Source organism: Atractosteus spatula, chromosome 15, assembly GCF_055471065.1.
Source record: "Atractosteus spatula isolate fAtrSpa1 chromosome 15, fAtrSpa1.hap1, whole genome shotgun sequence".
Lineage (NCBI taxonomy): Eukaryota > Metazoa > Chordata > Actinopteri > Semionotiformes > Lepisosteidae > Atractosteus > Atractosteus spatula.
The window spans coordinates 5309582-5330121 of record NC_142720.1 but is presented as its reverse complement, the minus strand read 5'-3'; the positions used below and the strand labels follow the sequence as shown (position 1 = coordinate 5330121).

At 36.7% G+C, this 20540-nt stretch overlaps 1 long non-coding RNA gene across 1 annotated transcript in view; it reads right to left on the bottom strand.

Annotated features, from left to right (window-relative positions):
• Nucleotides 1-267: 267 nt before the first annotated feature.
• LOC148819902 (uncharacterized) overlaps nt 268-20540 on the bottom strand; it is a 73685-nt gene continuing 53412 nt past the window's right edge. Inside the window, exon 5 of the long non-coding RNA XR_016094190.1 lies at nt 268-436. This is a non-coding gene — a long non-coding RNA (uncharacterized LOC148819902). The remainder of the gene's footprint in view (nt 437-20540) is intronic.

The following is a 20540-nucleotide window of genomic DNA, read 5'->3' as shown; positions in this document are numbered from 1 at the left end:
AGCATTTTAGACCTGTTCAATTCAGGGAGTTTCATATTTTCCTCAACACCTGTCAAAATGACTCTTATTCCTTGTTAAGTTATTCCTTTAAAATAAAGAGAGCGCATTGAATAAAATAAAACTGAAAACAATAAAAGTGTGATATTCTGTTCATTAGATTAGCTGTGGTGGTTTGTGGCGATTACAATGTCAATATCATCCATGCGCTATCTCCAGCCAGAGTGGTTAAAGAAAGGAACAGCATGTTTAACCTCTGAAATACCAGACTTAATCAGCGCCGGCGTGTTACGTCTGAGTCAGTGTGTGTTCTCGGCGGCGGAGGCAGGCGTGTTGTGTGGGGGAGCAAGAGTCCATACTCGCTCGTCGACATGAGTTCGCATGGTGAGATTGTATTGCAGGTGGCAGTCTGCTGTCTCCACTCCAGCCCTCTGTCACCCTGAGAAAGAGACACGCAGTGAATCAGCCAGCTCTAACGGGGTTATTCCCAGTCTGCGTCTTAATGCAGGAGTGAGATGAATAATACTCATTTTTGTGATCTGATTTGGTAAATAAAATATATCTAATACTGTAGATTAGACAACTAGTTCCCCTGCAGAGCAGCAGACAGGTTACTCCTACACATTCATTACAATAAAACCCCTAAATTCTGCTCACACTCTTGTTTCTATTATAAAGAGTAAAATCACTGTTTGGAGGGACACATTCTCCTAAGTAAAATCAGGGAGGAATGAACATTAGGATTCAGGGGCTCAGACTTCCTAGGACCGTCTTGTTTCCCAATTGTACATACAGTACTAGCAACCCTGTAACTTCACATTTCTGGAAAAGAACAAACGGCTTCATAATACAATCTGTTTCATCGAGTGAGGTAAACCTGTTGATCACAAAAGCTTGGATTCATTTATATTGCATAAGTGCTACCAATAGTTTGTACCTTACATAAGGCAAATCATCTTTCTTACTTAAATCTTCCTTTATATAATCAGTGCCTAAAAAGGTAAAATAATGTAGAAAAGAGAAAATAAGCATATCTATATAACTAGCTTGAGATTACACTGAGAAAATATTTCAGCTTGTGTGACAAGAGCAAAACTGCCACTGTATGCCCTTCTAAAATCTTAGGAGTTGGATTTTTTTTTTAATTCACAGTTTCTTTCTAAATCTAGGTCAGATTTTATGAATATGTACGATCATTATGTACATGGCATGTTTATCTGTGTCTGCATTTCAGAAAGAGAAAAAAAAAAACCAAACGAGCTTCTGGCAAAATACGTTTAAAAATAGCACCTTAGATGGTAAACAAAACATTGTCAAACAGGAAGTGAGCAGTCAATATCTAAATGAATGTGCTTGTGTTACTGAAATTGCAGAAAAAACAGTATAATTCCAGCAAATATATTATTTTTTCTTTACATCTGTCTTGTTGCAGCTAAATATTTACACAATTTCTCGCAGTCAGCAAACTTACTAACTCAAATACATGCACCCAGCACACAAACATAGATTATATTAATACATATGTATATCTAAAGTATATGCATGCATATGTTAGCATTATTTCCATTGGTTCTGTAATGTATATTGCTGCATATAAAATAATATATTGGAAAACATTATTAATTGCTTCATTTTATTGGTTACTTAAAATGTGGGAATGTTTCAAGTAGCAAGAGAAAAGCAACACAAGACCACCAGTGTTAAAATGCTTGGGGCTTTTTGTAAATGTGTTTTAATCATCTTCACAAAAGAAATGGACTCATGGAGCAGTATCAGAACTGCAGGCTTCTGAGCTCTCACTTTGTTCAATCTGGGGTGAAGCCACACAAACAGAATCTCATGTTCCAGGAAGACAACAAAACCAAACACATTTCTGAAGAAAACTGAAAAATCATTTTTTTTTTTTAGTTTTAATCTTGAAACAGCCTCTAGGTAAGATGAGTTTGCAAAAATTACTGTAGCCATTTTACATTTGTGTAAAGCTCAGAAATCTATCAAATATGAGAGGTAATACAATTATTTTATATACATGCACACAGTTCTAAAAAAAACAAGTTTGAGAGGGAGATATTGGTTTTAAAATACAGAGCAGTAGGCAGCATAGTGTATGAATACATTCTACTACATACTTTCCATGTTGATGATAAGTGTCTATAGAGGAACTGCCACTTAATCAGCTCAGGCAGAGGAAGAAAGATGACAAAGCCAGTACATCCCTGACCAGTGCAAGTGGAAACTTTAACACAGCAAAGTGTCAGCTTTAACCAAGAAGTAATCACCATGCAAATTGATGCGATTTTTCATTTGAATTGCAAAGCAGATCTCTTACAGTTATAAGTGAAAAGCAGAATAATTGAGTTCTATATGAAAAATCCTAATCAGGCCTATTTAGAATCTACAATAATTTAATTTATTGCCATTCTAAACAAACAGATAACCGTGTTTGTCTATACATATATTATGTTCTATGTAATTAAACAACATGCCTGATGATTTCAGTCAAATATTCCAAAGAGAGTTCACAAGAAATTACATGATGCATTGTCTTTCATTAAAAAGAAAAACTGCTTGAGAACATTCTCATAATACTCAAATGTCAATATATTCTAGTGCTCTGATATTTTAGAATAAGGTTGCAGAGTCTACAGATGCTACACAGGCCACCAATTTAAGACAAGAAAAGGCTTTATTCTTGACAACATGCAGCCCTGAAAAAAAATCTGGTTTGCTCGGTTTAATATGCATTTGTTGTTGCTGAAAAGGTTAAAAGATTTTTCCTATCGAAACTGAGTGGGTTGTGAAAGAACATTTTAATGAAGAAAATTTCCCCTCCACAGCTATATATTATCACCAAAGCCATCAAAGTTTCAGAATGACTTATTTATATTTATTTATATAAAAAACAAAGATTAGACAAGTAGACCAAAATTCAAGAGTATATGCTATTTTCTTTAACTTTGGGTTGTAAAAGGTACTGGCAGGATTTACTCACAAATTTATAATGAATTGTAAATTTGTACTACAGTACAGTATGCAGGCTATATTACAAAAAACATTTTAAAACCTCTACAGTTAAAAAACACACTACTGCATTTTTAAATAAAATCAATACACTATATTACAACAACAAATATTTAAAAAGTCTACCATTTATGCAGGTCCTTGCCTGCTATGAAGTTTGGGGATGGCAAATATTAATATTTTAATAATACAGTACCATACAGCATCCTGCTTCGCAACTGCACTTGAATGCAAAAATTACATCACTTATCAAAAGGAAAAAACGGCATATTTACAGCATATCTGAATGGTTAAAAAACAGCAGACATCACTCATCTGCTGTCTCACTTTGATGAGCACAAGGTTGCGTGGTTATAAAAATTTAAAACTCTCTGCTGTGGGCAGACCTGATGAGTTTTTTCCCCTTTTCTCACAGCACTACAGAAAAAGTGAGAGGTTAGGGCGAGCTCTTTTGCAAGACCATTCAGTGTCTTCCACGCTAATTTTAAAACCCCACACTAAATGACAGTTCCAGCTGAACAATTTTTATGCTCACAACTAGAAGGAAGAAAAACTCTCTCGAGTGCAAAATTGAAATTGCAGAGATAAAAAACAGGAACAATCAAGCAAATAAACTGGCAATGTTAGCAATACCAAGCACTTAAATTCAGACGAAACATTTTGGGTTTGCCTCCGTATTATTTCAGAACGAGTTTCAACTCCCAAGTTAAATTAAACACATTTGAGAAACTGTTGGTATTTGTAACGGCAAGTTACTGTCACTCCTACATAAGGCAACCTCAACGATCAATACTGAAACTAAAAAAAAAGGAGGATACCACAATACATTCTCTTCTATAACCTTTAGTGTTAGATTTTATGTAAACAAAACGTTTCTCATTTTAGACAAACTCTCTGAAACCTTTAATAGAAAAATTACACAAAGAGGCTAGGTGCAATTGCAATTCTCTTCCAGGCAACCAAATAAGAAATTTACTTCTTATACAGAAAAATCAAATAAAACACTTACTGAAATTTATAGACATTTAAAAAACTGCAGAAACCATACAAAATTAAAACAATTATAAATTTGAGTTGCAGATCAGGAGAAGTGCCAGTAATTGTTTTTTTTTTGTGTGTTAGTTTTTTATTTTTTTACAAAAATATTTTAAAAACACAAATATGAAAGCATGAAGAAATAATAGATTAATTTGTAATTACTAGTCCAGCATATTTCCCTACAATTTAAAAGCATGTGCTCTGGGAACTAAACTGTGGTCATGTTGTCATTCTAGTTTCATGTTATCTCAGCTATTTCATTTGGATGTAAAGCTTACATTTTAACAGACCCCACACAATTTCACCCGAAGGACAGTGACAATGTATTGTGAGAAATACCACTAATGGAAGTACCCTCCTGTACTGTTATCCGTGCCCACACACTGCATGAGAAATAAGCTCCAGGCAACCATGAGCTATTCTGAAACCGATCAACAAGTCTCCCCACATTTGATAAAACTCCTCACAGTCAAATCATTTTGTGCTCGTTCCTCAAAAGTCAAATCTTCCATCATCTGCCCCGTGTACAGCAGAAGGCATGTGCAGTTTAATCCAAAGAAATCTCCTTCTTTTTTGTCATAAATTCTATGGGGACCTCTTACATTTTAAGGGAATTTAAAATGAAAAAAAAACAGGGGTATATAAGATTAACATTCTTTTTTTATTTGACAAATTGTGGACCTACAGTAATACATAATCTCATACAAAACCATTATTACCAATGAAACCATACATACAGTATTAAAAGCCCTGACCTTTTCTGGTTTCTGAAAACAACATTTAGCATTAACAGCAAAATATTGTAGTCATACTGTAACTTCATCTTATGAAATAATTAATCTCACAAAATATTTTTTTAAATGAATGTTAGCATCTTAGAGCTGGTCACTGAACCATTTTAGATTAAGACAATTTCAGTGAGATTACTGTGCTTTTATATTCTCTTCCAACAGAAAATAAAGCAAACTAAAATAATATTTAAGAAATCAAATTTTGTAAAAAAAAAAACTAACTACAATTTCATTTCCTGAAATGCAATTAACAATAACCCAATACTTCAGATTACAGGATGTTCTTATTTTTATGATTTTGTGAACAACTGCGAGTTTTAACAGAGTTGCTGCAGGCTTTCCACTTTTTCAGCTTATAGCAAGCCTTAAAATGTCTGTGTTCTAGAAGAACACAAAACCACAGGTGGGTGTCCTCTGTTACAGACTGAGATATCATGTCTTATTTTCAAAGTATCTGATATTGTTGTACCAACAAAAAATAAAACCACATTAATGAAGCTCTTTTGTTGTTTTCTGTTTTGTTGTGTAAATTGTATACTTTCATTTAATCATTAATACAGAGCAATTGAAACAGGGCCAAATTTGCCTATTAAGGCTCGGCAGTGCATTAAATTTTTCTCATATTAGCCCACACACTTTCGGTGTTTAGAAACCCTCTACATCTTAGTAATCAGGTGACGGTTTAATTAGCTGGTTTGTTTTCTAAATGGGTCATTAAATATTTTTAAGCTTGTCTCCTCTTTAACATACCTCTGTTGTATTGACTAAAAACATGTACTAGATGTGAAACATTTAAAATATTAATTAGTTTTCGGTTTAAAATTACTGTCCCTTTTTAAATATAGTTAAGTTTAGTTATAATTTGAATTTCCTGAACAGGAAAAAAAATCAATTTGAGATTCAGACTAAAATTAGATTAAAAAAAGCTTAATATCTGTGTATATAACACAGACTGTAAAATTAAATATAATAAGTGACATTATATTAGAAGAACAAAAAGTACCTTAGCAAGATATTTGTACATGTAGTTATTTTTGTTTGTTTAAAGGAGAGAGGCTGGTCACAGCATTCTGCACAGCTGTCAAATGAAAGTGTTTTTACTACCTCTAATCTGATAAGCATAATCAGAACACTCAAGAATGCACAAAAGAATATACTGAAACAGCCCCTGTTAAAATAACTGAATAGTGCCATGTTTTGCATGCCAGAATCTTATTTTAAAAAAGGCAGACTCTTCTAAAAAAAAACAACTGCTATTTTTATGAAAAAATGCAAGAAAAGAAAAGCTGTCTAATTTAATTTCTGGTTGCATTAGTATTCACACATTTCCAGCCAGCCCGTTTTTTTTCAACTGAGGTGCACATATGTAAATACCACGTGCATACTGTTAGTCTATTTCTACAGCCTTGACATTAGTAAATAGACACGCACTGAGACTCATGCTGCTCTCTGCTGACGGCCTCAGCTCCAGCTGCCTGCCCATGAGAACTGACACACAAGTAAATCGGGTGCAAAGCCGGGCAGCAGGGCACCAGCAGAAACCAGGAGGGAATCGCCAAGGGCCCTGGATATTCCACGGATAACCACGGGTTGTTGCCCGTTTCAAGAGAAGCCAACAAAAAAAGCAGTTCATGTGCCCAAAACAAGGAGAGCAGGACTTTCGAGCTGGGAAGTGCCAAGTGTCCATGTGGCAAGACCGGCCCACACGAACAGCTGGATGTGACTTGGAGTGGCACTGACTGGGCTGGGCAGTGCCACATGCCCTCCTGCCATCCTCAGCCCTGCTGGAACCCCCCCCCCCGGCATTTCACCGCCTTACGCTGCTGTCTGGAATTAGCAGGTGATCCTCAGGACGAGCCTGCCTAGTCCATTCGCCTCCATGAGGTCAGTTGTTAGTTCACATGAATTAACTAAGTTAGGAGATACAGATTTCTAAGTCACCAGCATAGAAAAGAGGGCCCGTGAATTAAACACAAACATTCAGAAATGTGTGATTTTCTATTTATTTTAAAGGATGTTATCATTCCCAGAACTCTATTCTCTGTGTTCGAACAGATAACCAAGATATAAGCTGTGAATTCAGTGAAATATTTACTCCTTCTATATGAGAGAAGACAGCAGAAAACAAAACCGAGAATCTGCTTGTGGTTTTCACAAAACGCACTTACACTATTTTAAACCAGGCTTTTGCCATACTAGGGAGAGGAATTGGTATTTCGTCTCTGACATTTAAACATCCTATGGGTTTCATTCGTACCAGCTGTGTTGAGCATTTAGACTAAACCCACGCGCATCCCGGCTAGTGGTGTCTGCTTCATCATTTCTCAAATCTAGACCTTTTGTGGGTGCCACCAGCATTTGACAAGACACTGGCAAGTAAACAAGCTTTATTCTTCTTAATTCTTAATTCCTGCCATCTTCTGCTGTCCCACTTTCAAGAAACTCAAGCCCCAGCTTCACTTGATGTTGATGTGTTGCCCTTCAGTGGCAAACTACATAATGGAAAAAGGAAAAGAATGACAGTGTGGAATTCTCCTGAAAACAAAATACCAAATGTCACACCTTCCCAAAACTGGACGACACACCAGTGACCTGATTATTGGATGATGGATTGTGTAAATACTAAATCAGGTCACAAATTGAGAACGGTCTTCTCAAGCTAAATCCTTTCCTCATTGCATCCAAAAAGAAGGTGGCAAAGGTACCTTAGTAAATAATATTTGGAATACAACAAGCTAAATGTGGCATGTAGGAATTGCTACACTTTGAATTCTTAAGTCTATATCTGTCCATCCATTTTCGAACTGCTTTATCTAATGCAGGGTCATTGGGGAGACAGAGCCTGACCCGGTGAGCAACAGGCACAACCTGACAGGATGCCAGTCCATCACAGGGCACGCACAGACACAGATAGGGACTTGCACTCACTCACACTGGGGACGGTTTTCCCAGAAGCCAGGTTATTTACCAATGTCTCTTTCGACTGCAGGAGGAGACCAAAGCACCTGGAGGAGACCCATGCAAACACGGGGAGAACGTGCAAACCCCAAAAAGATAGCATCCCTAGAACCCAGGGCCCCGTGAGGCAGCAATCGGAAACTGCTGAGTCACTGTACTGCCCCATCTGTGTAAATGTTATATCTAGGTAATATTCATTTCCACACCTACCAGGAGTGCCAACGCTGCACACTGAAACGTGACTCAGCTGTAGGGCCTCCCTTGGAGAAGAATGTCCGACAATCAGCTGCTCTGAGCCACAGACAAGGTCCTAACCTGGACCCCTGAGCGCCAGCGTGTCTCCACAAGATTTACACAACTTTCACCCCATTTTGTCTCTTGTGGCAAATATCGTCTCCAAACCAAGACACAGAGCCTATCAACAATACCCTGCCACCGAGGTACAGATGAACAGCCCTTCAGGTCTCGTCTTCGCCTGGCTAAGTATCCAAGTTTTCCTAAAACAGTGCAAGAATTACTGGGGGAGGGAGGTATGTACAACCTTCAAGAGACCTACCTTCAGGAAGATCACAGTAGTAGGAATATTGGGCGCAGATTAATTTGTTGTTATATTCCTGCATGGGTCCCGAGTACTACACCTCAACTACGACTTTGACCGAATCTTCTCCTCCCTACTTTTCAATGAACATTTAATAAATACATTTTTCTTGTGGGGTGTTGTTCTTCACAAACTGTAAGAACCAGTGGATAGATCAAAATGAAGTATCTGTGCTTTCTGTAGCTGGATAGTTTCTTGTGGCAACTGTGGAATGCATCTGGTTGCAAAAGCAGAAACTTTGTGTGAATTAGGGCATCTTCCAGCGAATGCACAGTTGGTTCTGCCAGTACACAAAAAAGAAACTATTGTATAAAGAGGCAAAAGGCCAACCAGGTTCTACAATGATATGACAAAGCCTGCTGCGCTTGGATCAAAGACTATAAATAACATATCTGTCTGTCACTAACATCACAAGGAAAGGCTCAGTTATTGCAAAACCTGAAATGTCAGCTTGCTCATTCCTTGACTCATGAGGTAAAGGTACTACATATACAATACTACATATTGTTCACATAGCTCCTTGCTGCTTTTAATTTCAGTGATTTCTTTGGATTGTTATTAATGTACTGTACAATATGTGGTTCACAGTTTTATTTGGTAGATGTTCATTTTATTCCATAAGGGTAAGGATAAGTTTAATCAAGTTTATTTGTTACATGTTGTATGAAAACATACAAACAGAAAAAAAATACAGTATGAAACTCCAAATGGCAAGTGTGATGTTCACGTGTCTGCATGCCATGTTGACAAAGATTCACTGGTTTAAGATGAATATGTGTGGGCAGCTATGAACCAGTTTCTATAGATACGATACACAGGGCACTACAACAATCCTTTGGCACAGGTATTTGCCTGTGTTTCACCGTGTCTTTCAGGTCAGTAAACGGATTAGATTGGTGGATTTAATGCAGATATGACTTCGGCCATATCTGTTTAAACTGTGTTGTTTCTGTAGTATTTCAACTTGGCCATTGAAAACGTATTTCTATCACTGCCGAGCACAAATGGTGATAATGATGGAAGAACTGGGTCTGACTTAAAAAAATAGAAGCATGAAGACCAATTGCTGGGAAAGACTAATTCAATTGAGAAATATGAAATTGTTAGGGGCACAAAGTGGTATCCATTACACAGAACAGTTGTTTTAATTTTCTTAAATTTAAGAAATGTCTCAAATGTCTTACATTTTCTTAAATTTTGGTCTATTAACAAAAAATACCAAGAGTTACTTTGGATTTAAAGTGTCCATGTTTATGATGTATACCTAAGGAATTATTTTGGATATTTTAAATTTAAAATGCCTGCAAAAAGTAAAAAAAAAAAAATGTTTTCAGAAAAGACCTGACAGCAGCCATATTTTTCTGAAGAACATTTCTTTGTCCCTTTCCTACTTCAAGGTGAGCCTGAACTGGTATTTGATTCAGATATTTTTTTACATTAAAGTTTCCATTAAAGCTTAATTTTTCATTATAATTCTTCTAAGGACATGGGACTGGGGCAAAGTCCTGTTTCCTTTGTAAAGTTAAAAAAACAAACCTGTCAGTATCTATTTACAAAAGTTCTGTAAAATCCATGCAGCACCAGTACTAGCTTATCAGACTATTTTAACAGACTTTTCTTGTCAGACTTTCAACCAAATACACAAAGTTTATCATTATTTGTATTTAATTCCAGCAATTCCTTTTGTTTTTGCGTTTAACAGGGAATCGTATTTATGTTTTTATACAGTTTCGGTAAAAGTCAGCTGTGTCCGTCTTGAAAGTGTTATTTAAATGTAACAGTACTTCCTCCATCACGCGAACTGCAGAATTTAAAAAAGCGGATTGCAACATTAACTTTGAACCACAACAAGAACACCTCTGTCAATGAATTGCTACGTTCACAACCGAATAGCAGACAATTGCGCTGTGAAACTTCAGCTGAGTTTCAGTTTGTCTCGGCTTTGCACGAAAAAAAGAGCTGTGTATGGATGTCTTAACCATTGAGCCTTTTAAAGACTACACCATTGTGCCACGGTTATTACTGTACGTCATCACCTTATTTTCACAGACTGCATTGTCACTACTCATCTCTTCTGCACCTTCATTGCACTGTTGCCCAATTTAAGGCTCATTCCTGCCTTAGGTTGTAAAATTTCAACTCCCACGATATTAACACCCCGATCTGACAAATAGTATTTATTCAAAAAAACTCTGTAGTATTCAAAAGCAGTACATTTGTAATTATTCTCCTGGTTTCTTTAACAGCATAAACCTGATTCCCTAACAAATTCAGCCACCTCCAACCATAGCATAGAATCATTTCACCTTTAAGCCAAACTAATAAAGTTAACTAGTGCTATTTTCAAACTAAAGTGACACTAACAGGTTTCTCAAGCTCAAACTGTGTGGACTACAAATCTGAAACAATCAACTTTGTTTTTCCCCTGTTAGTGATTAAATGTGATTCATTAAAAGGTTTCTTCAGATGCTTGCCTTTTTTGAAGCTTAGGCCTTATTTTATATTGTGAGCAGCAAACACTAAATATACCAGACAGTGTGATTCAAATCACAAGTTTCTTTTTCATACAGTATGTACTGTAGTTGAAGTGGCTACAATTTTCATTTTCTTTAAATGTAGCCCCAGTTTATATAAAGAGGTGTCTTTGTAAAACACAATTTTGGTGAGATTAATTGATTTCAGTTGATCAATCCCAACTTCACAGCGTGACGGTTTTGTTTTTTACAAAAAAACAATCACTTTCAATTTGTTGTCGACACAAGATATATTTTGCTTGTTCCAGAGATTAATAGAACGTTGTCATTTTCTTCCTGTGTTTTCGCTCTGGCCTGGGATTCTAAACCATTTTTAGAAAGTAAGCCAGAGAATTATTTTTAATTTTGGAATTAACGACAGATGAAGAAAAAGAACATTGTTAGGACATCAGAAAGGCCAGAAGAGAAGAGGAGGATGTCTGGCCCATCGTGGTCATTTCATTCTATTTCTCTACAGTCCCATCGGCTACTGATTTTACTCAGAAGTGCATGACTGCCCTGGAAGTTCCCTGCAAAGACACAATTTGTAGTCTTCGGAATGGATTAAGTAGCCAGTTCTCACACTGCAAAATCGGGAAGTTCGTGTGAACCCCAAACTCCACACAGGCAAGCACCCCTAAACTCAGATCTGACCCAGCACTCCTGAGCTATCAGGATTGCACACTGAAGTATTAAAACAAATTAGTAAAACCGTTTGTGTACCCCTTTCCTTGTAAGCAGACATTAATTCTGGAACCTGCAAGAAATACAGAATAATCTGCCAGTATCCTGTTTGCACACTTTGTATGCGTCTGAAGGTGATAAAAAGCAAATTGGCGTTTTATAGGTTACAGTAACGCTGCTTACCCAGAACTGACCATCACCCAAAGGAATATCAGATTTCCCGAAGTCATATTATTATTATTATTATTGAAGAAGACAAAAGTAAATCCTAAGACATATACAGTACACTCTCCATCTGCATTTCCAACTAGGTATATTTGCAATATGGGAAAAATGCTACAAAAATATATTTGCTTGTTAAACAAAGAGGAGCCTCATAGTGTAATGTTCTTCCAACTCCACAGTCTGATTTTCTTCATTTTAAAGTGTCGTTTGGTGCCATTTTCAACTTTTCAATCCATAGTATCATGCACAGTCCACAAAGAACATGGGCTTGTTTTGGTAATAGCTGGTTCAAAGAACACATTGTCTGAACAGCTACTTAAAATGATCACACCCCTTATCTTTAAAAGCAGACCTAACCACCAAGTTCTGATTATTTTCAGAAGTGTAATGACACCGAAAGGACAATCCAATCCAAGTCTCTTCTTATTTGGGTCACCACTAAAGCTGTGAAACTGGATCCTAGGCACAAGGACAACATTAGTTTCATTTAAAAATAAAATTTAAATTACTGTATATTCCAAATGCATCACTAACAAAATTAAAGTATTACCTTCAGTCCTGAGGTTGGCTGCTGAAATGGTTTCAGCTCTAAAAAAGAGAAGTTAAACAAAACCTGATCCAATTTAGAGATAAAAAAAATTTAAATAGATGATAAGTCATTCAAAAGCTGTTTTGATCAACGTTAAAGGATACCCCTCTTTTTTTCTGAACTGATTATGGCCTACATGTCAGTAAATATCTCAGGCTTAACAAAGATGTTCTGATTTTCTCCTGAAATTATTCTTGTACATCTCCTTCGCAGTTCCTCTTTGCTTTTGTGTAAACAAGTCCCTATCAGCTTCTGAAAAGCTGTCCTAACAGAAAACCAGCCATAGTTTGTATGACTAACAGACAAAAACATCCACAAGTGTAAATTTAAACATATTTAATATTAAACACAGCATCAGCAACACAAAAGCCTTAAAGTATAAAAGTACTGCAAAAATATCATAGGCAAAAACTGAAATTCATATCTGTTTCCAACAGCAGAAAGAAACAGTATAGCTGACAACCTTATACAAAAACTGCATGAAAGATGCAGAACAAAATGCCTCTGAATTTGATATTTACCAGTCTGTCACACAGTCTCATAGTCTCCCAGTTTAGTTCCAGGATGGATGACAATGGCTTTCTCTGCACTTGTAATCCAGCGAGCATTGTAGATGCGGGAATTCTATCATTGCCACTTGCTGTGGCATTTAAAATAGACGGCTGGCTAACACGATTCTTTTAACCCTACGCGCTCTCATTTTTTTCCAGTGACTAAGAATGAAATAAGTGAAAAGGATCAGTATTTTTTCTGTAACCACAGACAGTGGATTTGAGGCGGTGGATGAGTGATTCATAAAACTCATACCATCCTACATAACTTCACTTTGAACCCTGCGTTAGTTTCACTTTTTCCATTCTGTTTTGCAAAACGCAAAAGTGGAAACAAAACCAAACTTTCACTGAACCGGAACACTTATCCCAGATAAAGTCGACTGCGCCGCATCTGCCTACAGCTCATTCCCTTTGCTATTTCACAGCCACAATTTTAAATGTGCTTTATCACACTCCTATCTCATTTACAACCGGAACTCTTCTCATATTTGTCTTTGAATGCAAAAAAAACCCTCAAATATTCTGAATTCACACTTTAGAACACCTCATATACACAACATCAGAAGAAATGAGGTTAATAGCAAATCTCCAAAATATTTTTTCTGAACATAGTAGCGGTCTCTGACTTTATTCTCCAAGCCAAACATGATGTACCATGTGTCAATAAAGAATTAGAAGAATATTTAATCTGGTTAAAAATAAAATTGGGTTTTAAAAATACTGGTACTGTATGACACTCTTTTGCATACCTATGTAGTTGCATAAAATAATTCGTAATATCAAATAATTGATATTACAGCAAGGGCAGTGCCAAGATTAAACCTGTAGATCTCTGAAAGATTGCTTATTGGAGTGCTGTACATTACTTAAAAAGGATAAGTTTATCTCACCACCTAAAACACTTAATCTGCATGTGGCTTGACTTGCACTTAATCTGCATGTGGCAATAACTTGAATTTTTATCAGTTAAGATTTATTAAACATTATAGATTAATATACAGTATTAAAAATATTATAATTTAAGAAAAACAATGCTGCCTACAGTAGCTTTGGTATACAGGTTTTCCACTGCAGTTATGAAACCTCTCTCTTACTGGTGCCTCCACCTTGTTGTTTCAGAGAAGAAAACTCAGAAATGCCTAGAAATTACATAGCAGAATGATGGAAAAGATTAGCCAGGCTTACGGCTTAGTTTCTCTGTATCCCTTTTTACTTTTGCAGGTCTTATAATCTTTCCTGCAACACTTCTCTAAGAACAACAAGCACAGACAACCTGACAGACATTCAAAATAATCGGTTTGGAATATGAAATTAAAGAAGAACCTTACTGGAAATCGGTAAAGGTGTAGCAGAATGCTGCAGTACTTGTTACCTAATAATGGGACCTTTGTTGTGTGAAATGTATCGGCACTAAGCTTCGTTTGAGATACTTAGCTAAACCCAGCTACAGGAAAAATTGAGGACTGAGCTGGATCTGTACAATTCCTTGCAATCATGCATAAGCAGCTTCTTTAAAAAACAGTTATGCCACAATTATCATCTATAATTATCATTCCATTATTACGCTATGTACATCTGTGGGTGCCTCATGGCAATTTAATATAATGTTTGTACAGAAACCAGTGTAAATAAACAATTTCAGATTTTGATTCATAAGAAACAAACTCAATGTAAAACAAATCCTTGACAACAAAAAAATTAGCCTCACTCTGGCTTTTAAAAAAGCAATCAACATGAATGTTGCATTATTATTATTATTAATAATAATAATAATGATAATAATAATAATAATAATGCACATAAGGATTCAGCTGCTTCTCTGTTGAGTCGGCACAATCATGGTTTTTAGATAATCTCCAATTGCCTTGAATGTATTTTTACTGTAAAACTTGTTATTTTAATAAAACGATTTGTCCTGATGAAGAAGGGTTTGGAACACTACTAGTAGTACATTACTACTAGTACTACATTACTACTGCCAGTAAAACTCCTGATGCAACATACATCTGTACAGCACAGTACAAGGTACAAGTACCAGTGTGTAAGAACTTAATGTTTTTTTTCCCCATAGTTACCTAATTAAATTGTAATATTACATTACAACCACGCAACCTTCTGTAAAATGCTGTAAATGTGCACAATTTAAAAATGTGTTTGCACAGTCCTAATGAATTGTCACCAGTACTTACAATATTCTTTTCCTGGGGTTCCAATGGATTCTTACTTCTTGAAAGTAAGTAAAAATCACAGCAAGCTTACAAGGAGTAAGCAATACAATGTGTGAAGCAATACTGGAACATTTCTTGCCATTCCTTCATGTTTCAGTACAATAATAACAGGGTTAACTACAATTACTACATTTCATTACAGTCAAATCTGAATTCATTACAAATGCACTACTGCTCTGTTTTCATACCTCACTTGTAAAATGGTGCAGCTTACCAATAACAAGACACTACATTCATGTGGGAAAATGGAATAGTGTTTCGGTCCAGAAGTCCTTGGGTTTTTTTTCTGTGGATGTGCTGTATGTTTGAAAGTTAGTGTTTCAGCTTGTACTGGAACGTGTCTCATAGTAAGTACTGCAGTAAGATATGATGTTAGAAGATCGCTGCTTTTTTCTATGTCTTAACTCCAGGTCATACCAGGCAAATTACACATGAAACCAAGACTGAACCCCAATTAGCTCATCTTCAGATAAAAACTTAATTCAAATGAGAAATAACTGTTGCAGTCCAGAGCAAATATAATTGTATTCTGAATTCTTTGGGCTCAGTCCAAAATTGCTCCTGTTTACCTGTTCTGCTTTTGAGTTTTCTGCAGTAGTCTTATAAATGGAGGTGAATAAGATATAATTGTATACTATTTTATTGCACATATTAGTATGGAAAGCAGGATTTCCATTTAAAAATAATAAAAGGTAAAAACCACTAAAACAGAAACACACATAAGAATTAAGAAGCTTAATTAAACAAGCAAGAAAACGGGCAGTGTCAGACAAATTGCTTTAACATTTGATTGTTTTTATACTAATTATTCTGTTGCTTTAAAAGACAAAAAACATTTCTTTTTCGACAATTCTCTTAGTTTATTGTTTATTAGGAAAATAAACATTTTAAATTTTTGGGGCACCTTTACTGCGGTGATTTTCATTTCACTTTCTGTATTGTTTAAAATTATTAAATATATATAAACAAGCTCTGTTAAGAATTTAATTCTAAATTAAATCAAGAACACAGAATACACAAAAAAATCTGAAACAGGAAAACGACTCATTGCATTTTTCTACAAGTATCTAAAATTGATAATAAGGACAAATAAAACCAAATTTAAAATTGAGAAGCTCTCCCACCAAACTAAATGGTTGATGTTTTTATTATTTTCAGACATACTTTACACACAGTAAACCTTATGAAAGAAGCATAATTATTGCACAGTTTGAAGTTTAGTGTATTCTTAGAATGTTTTTAGCCTTAGTGCGTGTGTACTTCATCTAAATGCAAATTCTTGTGATAAGAAATGTTACACCAACGACAAACTTGTGAGGCTCTTGTTGTTGTCAGGACTGCCTGTTACTTGATTTCCTGGAAAAAAGTATATAAAATGTTGCATTTATCACATTTTGATCAAGCAAAACTTCCAATTTGTTTAGTAAAATTCTGTATAAACATGGCCCCAGATGGAATTGTTTTTTTTTCTCTGGGTGTTAGAATTAGGAATGTACATTATTACTACCTGCTACTTCTTTTAAAGAAAAAGAATGCTTGTGTGCTTGGACACGTGCATCGCCCTATTTAAACTGGGTTAAATGCCACCACAGCAGTAGTTTCCCAAGAACATTTGAACTGTTTCTGTTTCAGTGGATTGGAGAAACTAAAACTCAGAAATGAACAATAAGAGTGTGTGCTCTTAAAACTCCAAAAAGCTAGTAATACCTAGAATATCCCTAAAGGGAGGAACAAAGGCTCTTTGGTAAAATATTGTGCAATTTTTTCATTTGGCAGAAGGTAGATTCTTCTACTATATGCAAAATAATTAATTAAATGAAAAACAACACAAGTCATTTGATTCATTTGCTGCAAGACCACTCAGTTCAGCTGTGATCAAGACTAACCCACATTTCTTTATTAACATCTCCACCTACTGTCTCTAAGAAGTACTGCGTCAAAAGTTATCAAACAAAAACTGGATACAGTCACAGCTGGGTTTCAAAAACACATTGCAGTTCAGAGTCTGTCACCCCCGACACCATAACATAAACACCTACATTTAGAACAAATGTGTTTGTAGCTGTCAGACATACACCTTGTTTCATCTAGAAGATTTACCATTATTATATGGACCATAATTTCAAACTGGAATAAAATCACTTTAATTAAGACATGAGCTACTATTCAAGAGAACACTGTTGGATGGTTGGTCCGATGCACATTACAGTTACATGAGTGGAAATTACCTTTCCTTTTCCTAAGGAACAACATGTTGACTCAGTCACTGCTACAACTGTCACTCTCCAGGGAAATGAAAGGAAAACTGACTGAATGGGTCTAGAACTGTTATGGCCTGCATTGTGCACGTTGCAGGTTCTGCACACTGCATGTAAATAGCAGTGATATCAAAAAAGATCAATTATGTTATAGATAGCACTACAGTATGATATACTGCAAAACAGGTGTAACAAGGTACAGGACTTTAAGTACAGTTTAAAAACCATTTGACAGTGTGGATAACTTTAATGCAAGTACGATTCCATCACATTCTCCTTGGAACCAGATTGTGAAATACCAGTTATTGCTAATTCACCTCACAAAAGAGTCTCTAAACCAAGCTTTGAAAAGTTAGCAGCCCTAATTTGAATCCTTTGAATCCCAAGATGCCTTTATTGCTACATTAAATTAATGACTAGATTACATATTCAGGTTTACTGCCTAATGTCTATACAGATCGTAGTCGTTGCTTATGTCAGTAATAATGTCAAGAGAGAACCAGATCCTGCATTTGTAGGTTGATATAAATTCGACTTTCCACCATCAGTCTAGTCTGTGAAACAGCGTAGAGGAAGCTGGATTAATGTGGACAATCTTCACTCTTGACAAATCTACAAAATTTTCTGGACCACTGCCCCGAAGAATAGAAACAGAATAGAAAATAACACCGTCCAAACTAAGAGAATTACTGTGAATGGACAAAGTCTTAAAATGATTCTGCTTGAAAACTAGTTATTCTAATCAAGTTATTCTATACTTGCTCAACTAAAGGGTTTCCTTCTATAACATGCAAGACCCAGAAAGTACAGTAGACTGCTCCAGGCTTTTATCCCCCTTACAAAAGGAAAAACGAGCTGCCTTCTGTTCCCTTAAGATACTCACAGGTACAGTAAATCTGCCTCCACAGTGCAAAGCCTTCTGGCTATTTGATGACTAAGGAATTGGTGTCGGTACAAAGGACACAAGGACTAGGTACACAAATGTAATAATAATTAATTGCAATTCTATAGCATTCTTCACGCCTGAAGAACCTAAAGCCACTTACAAATATGAGGAGACACACTTTATTCACCAGCGAAGCGCAGTGTGAGCCACATTTTACAGCACGTCAGGTGGAGAAGTGAAAAATGGCTTCATCAAATGAATTCCGGATGAAGTTGAAGTAGACCAGATTGCAGGAGGTCAGAGTGAATTTAGCCAGTACTGGGATAAATGCCCCTACAGTGCCATGAGATATTTGATAACCAGCATCTAGGATCTCAGTTAAAACGTTTCCTTCTGAAGGACAGAACCTCCCACAGCACAGGGTCCCTGGTCAATATGAATAGAATATGGACCTACTGGGGCCAACAATACCACCATCGTCAAATTATTCTTTGAGGATTATACTGAACAAGCTGGCCTAAATGACTTACCACTCACATCTGGAAACAACAGCCACTTTAATCAGATCAGGAAGGAACTGCTTCAATTTATTATCAATTTATTATGGTAGCGCATTAGTCGAATTTAGACTTCGAGCAGCTACATCCGACCCTCAGAACATCACCACAAAAATACCAGAGGGATGAAAGTGTAACAGGAGAACTGGCAGTCTCATTTTGATCTTATACTGCCTTACTGCACAGAATGTTGTACAGTTTTCTTCTGTTGAAGATAAAGGCATGTTATTGTGGGACAGTAAAAACAAAAGCAGGTCAGTGTACACAGTGTTCAGATAATGAAAGGCCTCGGCAATTATAACCCACAGCAAAGCAAAAAAAAAAACAGCCATGGAAACGAACGTTTTAGCAAAAGAATCTGTATGGGCGTTGGACGAGACCCTCCCATCCACCGCCACCAAAAAATGTTTAGCATGCAACAATTTGAATAGATCTCTGTCAGAGTGCAACATGAGTTTCAGAAGACACATCTGCCTCTTCTTACTGTCAGTAGTATGACAGAGACTCCCGAAGTCCCAAACGCCCACATCATCTTCACTGCCGCCCACACTATCGATAAGAAGCCCTCTCATTACTACACTGAAGTGACTGTGGAAGACTCAGAGAAAGATCTTGCTATTTCAGCTCCTGGTGAGTGGCAAAGGCTACTCATACTCTGTTATTCTACAGTAAGTATCATATACCACCATGCTCTTCATCCAGCTCTGCTGCCTGGGTAACCAATGGGTCATCAATAAGACAGGATCTCATTAATGGCCTCCTTACTCCTCCCTGTAGAAGTTAGTGATGCACTAACAGCACAACTGCTCACTCATGGAGAACATCAGAAAGCTGAACAGTTTCATGTTTAACGTGAAAGCAATGAAAATGCCTAGTAATTTTCGGAAATATCATCCAAGCTTGTTTTCTTCACTTTTCATACAGACTTGGACCATTCTCAAATATCTGAACTGCTGCTCTCGGTTTAAAGGTGAGGCTGAGAAAGCCAGAAGAGGAAAATAAAATTCCCTTACCACTACTGGTTTTGATGCTTACCTCACCTTTCCCCAAGCTTGCATTTTTATGGCTTCACAATCTTCACCTATGACGTCTGCCCGTGCTTTGAGACGCGTTCTTGTCTACTGAAGATCATCAAGGACAGGCGAGGCACAGCCGGGCTACAGACGGCGTGCCCACGGCTGTGCTACTTTCCTGTGCTGTGTGGGGAGTGCAGTCTAAGCCCCACTCCAGCTGGATGTGGGGAGACTCTGCGTTGGTGGGGACACTGTCTGGAGTTCAGCACTGACTCGGGAAGGTAATTCCCCACCTACAGAGCAGTTTCAGTTGAAACAGTCTGCACACACACACACAAATGCAAGTGTTTCTTTTTATTTTTTTGGGGTGGGTTGCAACTGTAAAAAGCAAAGAGATACAGGAATTTAGGTTTTATGATTCACCTCATATGTTTCACATTTCCTCCCTATGGACTGTGTGACCGAGTCTACAATTACAGGAGGGGAGCAGACAGAAGGGTGAGCTCATGGTTTTGTTTTTTTGACATTGTGGGGTTTGAGCTCTCTTTGTTTCGAGTCCTCCCCCTTGTTACCAGGGCTCTCCTCATCTTTGTCCTGGTTAGTTCTCTCGCTCCTGATTCTTCGACATGC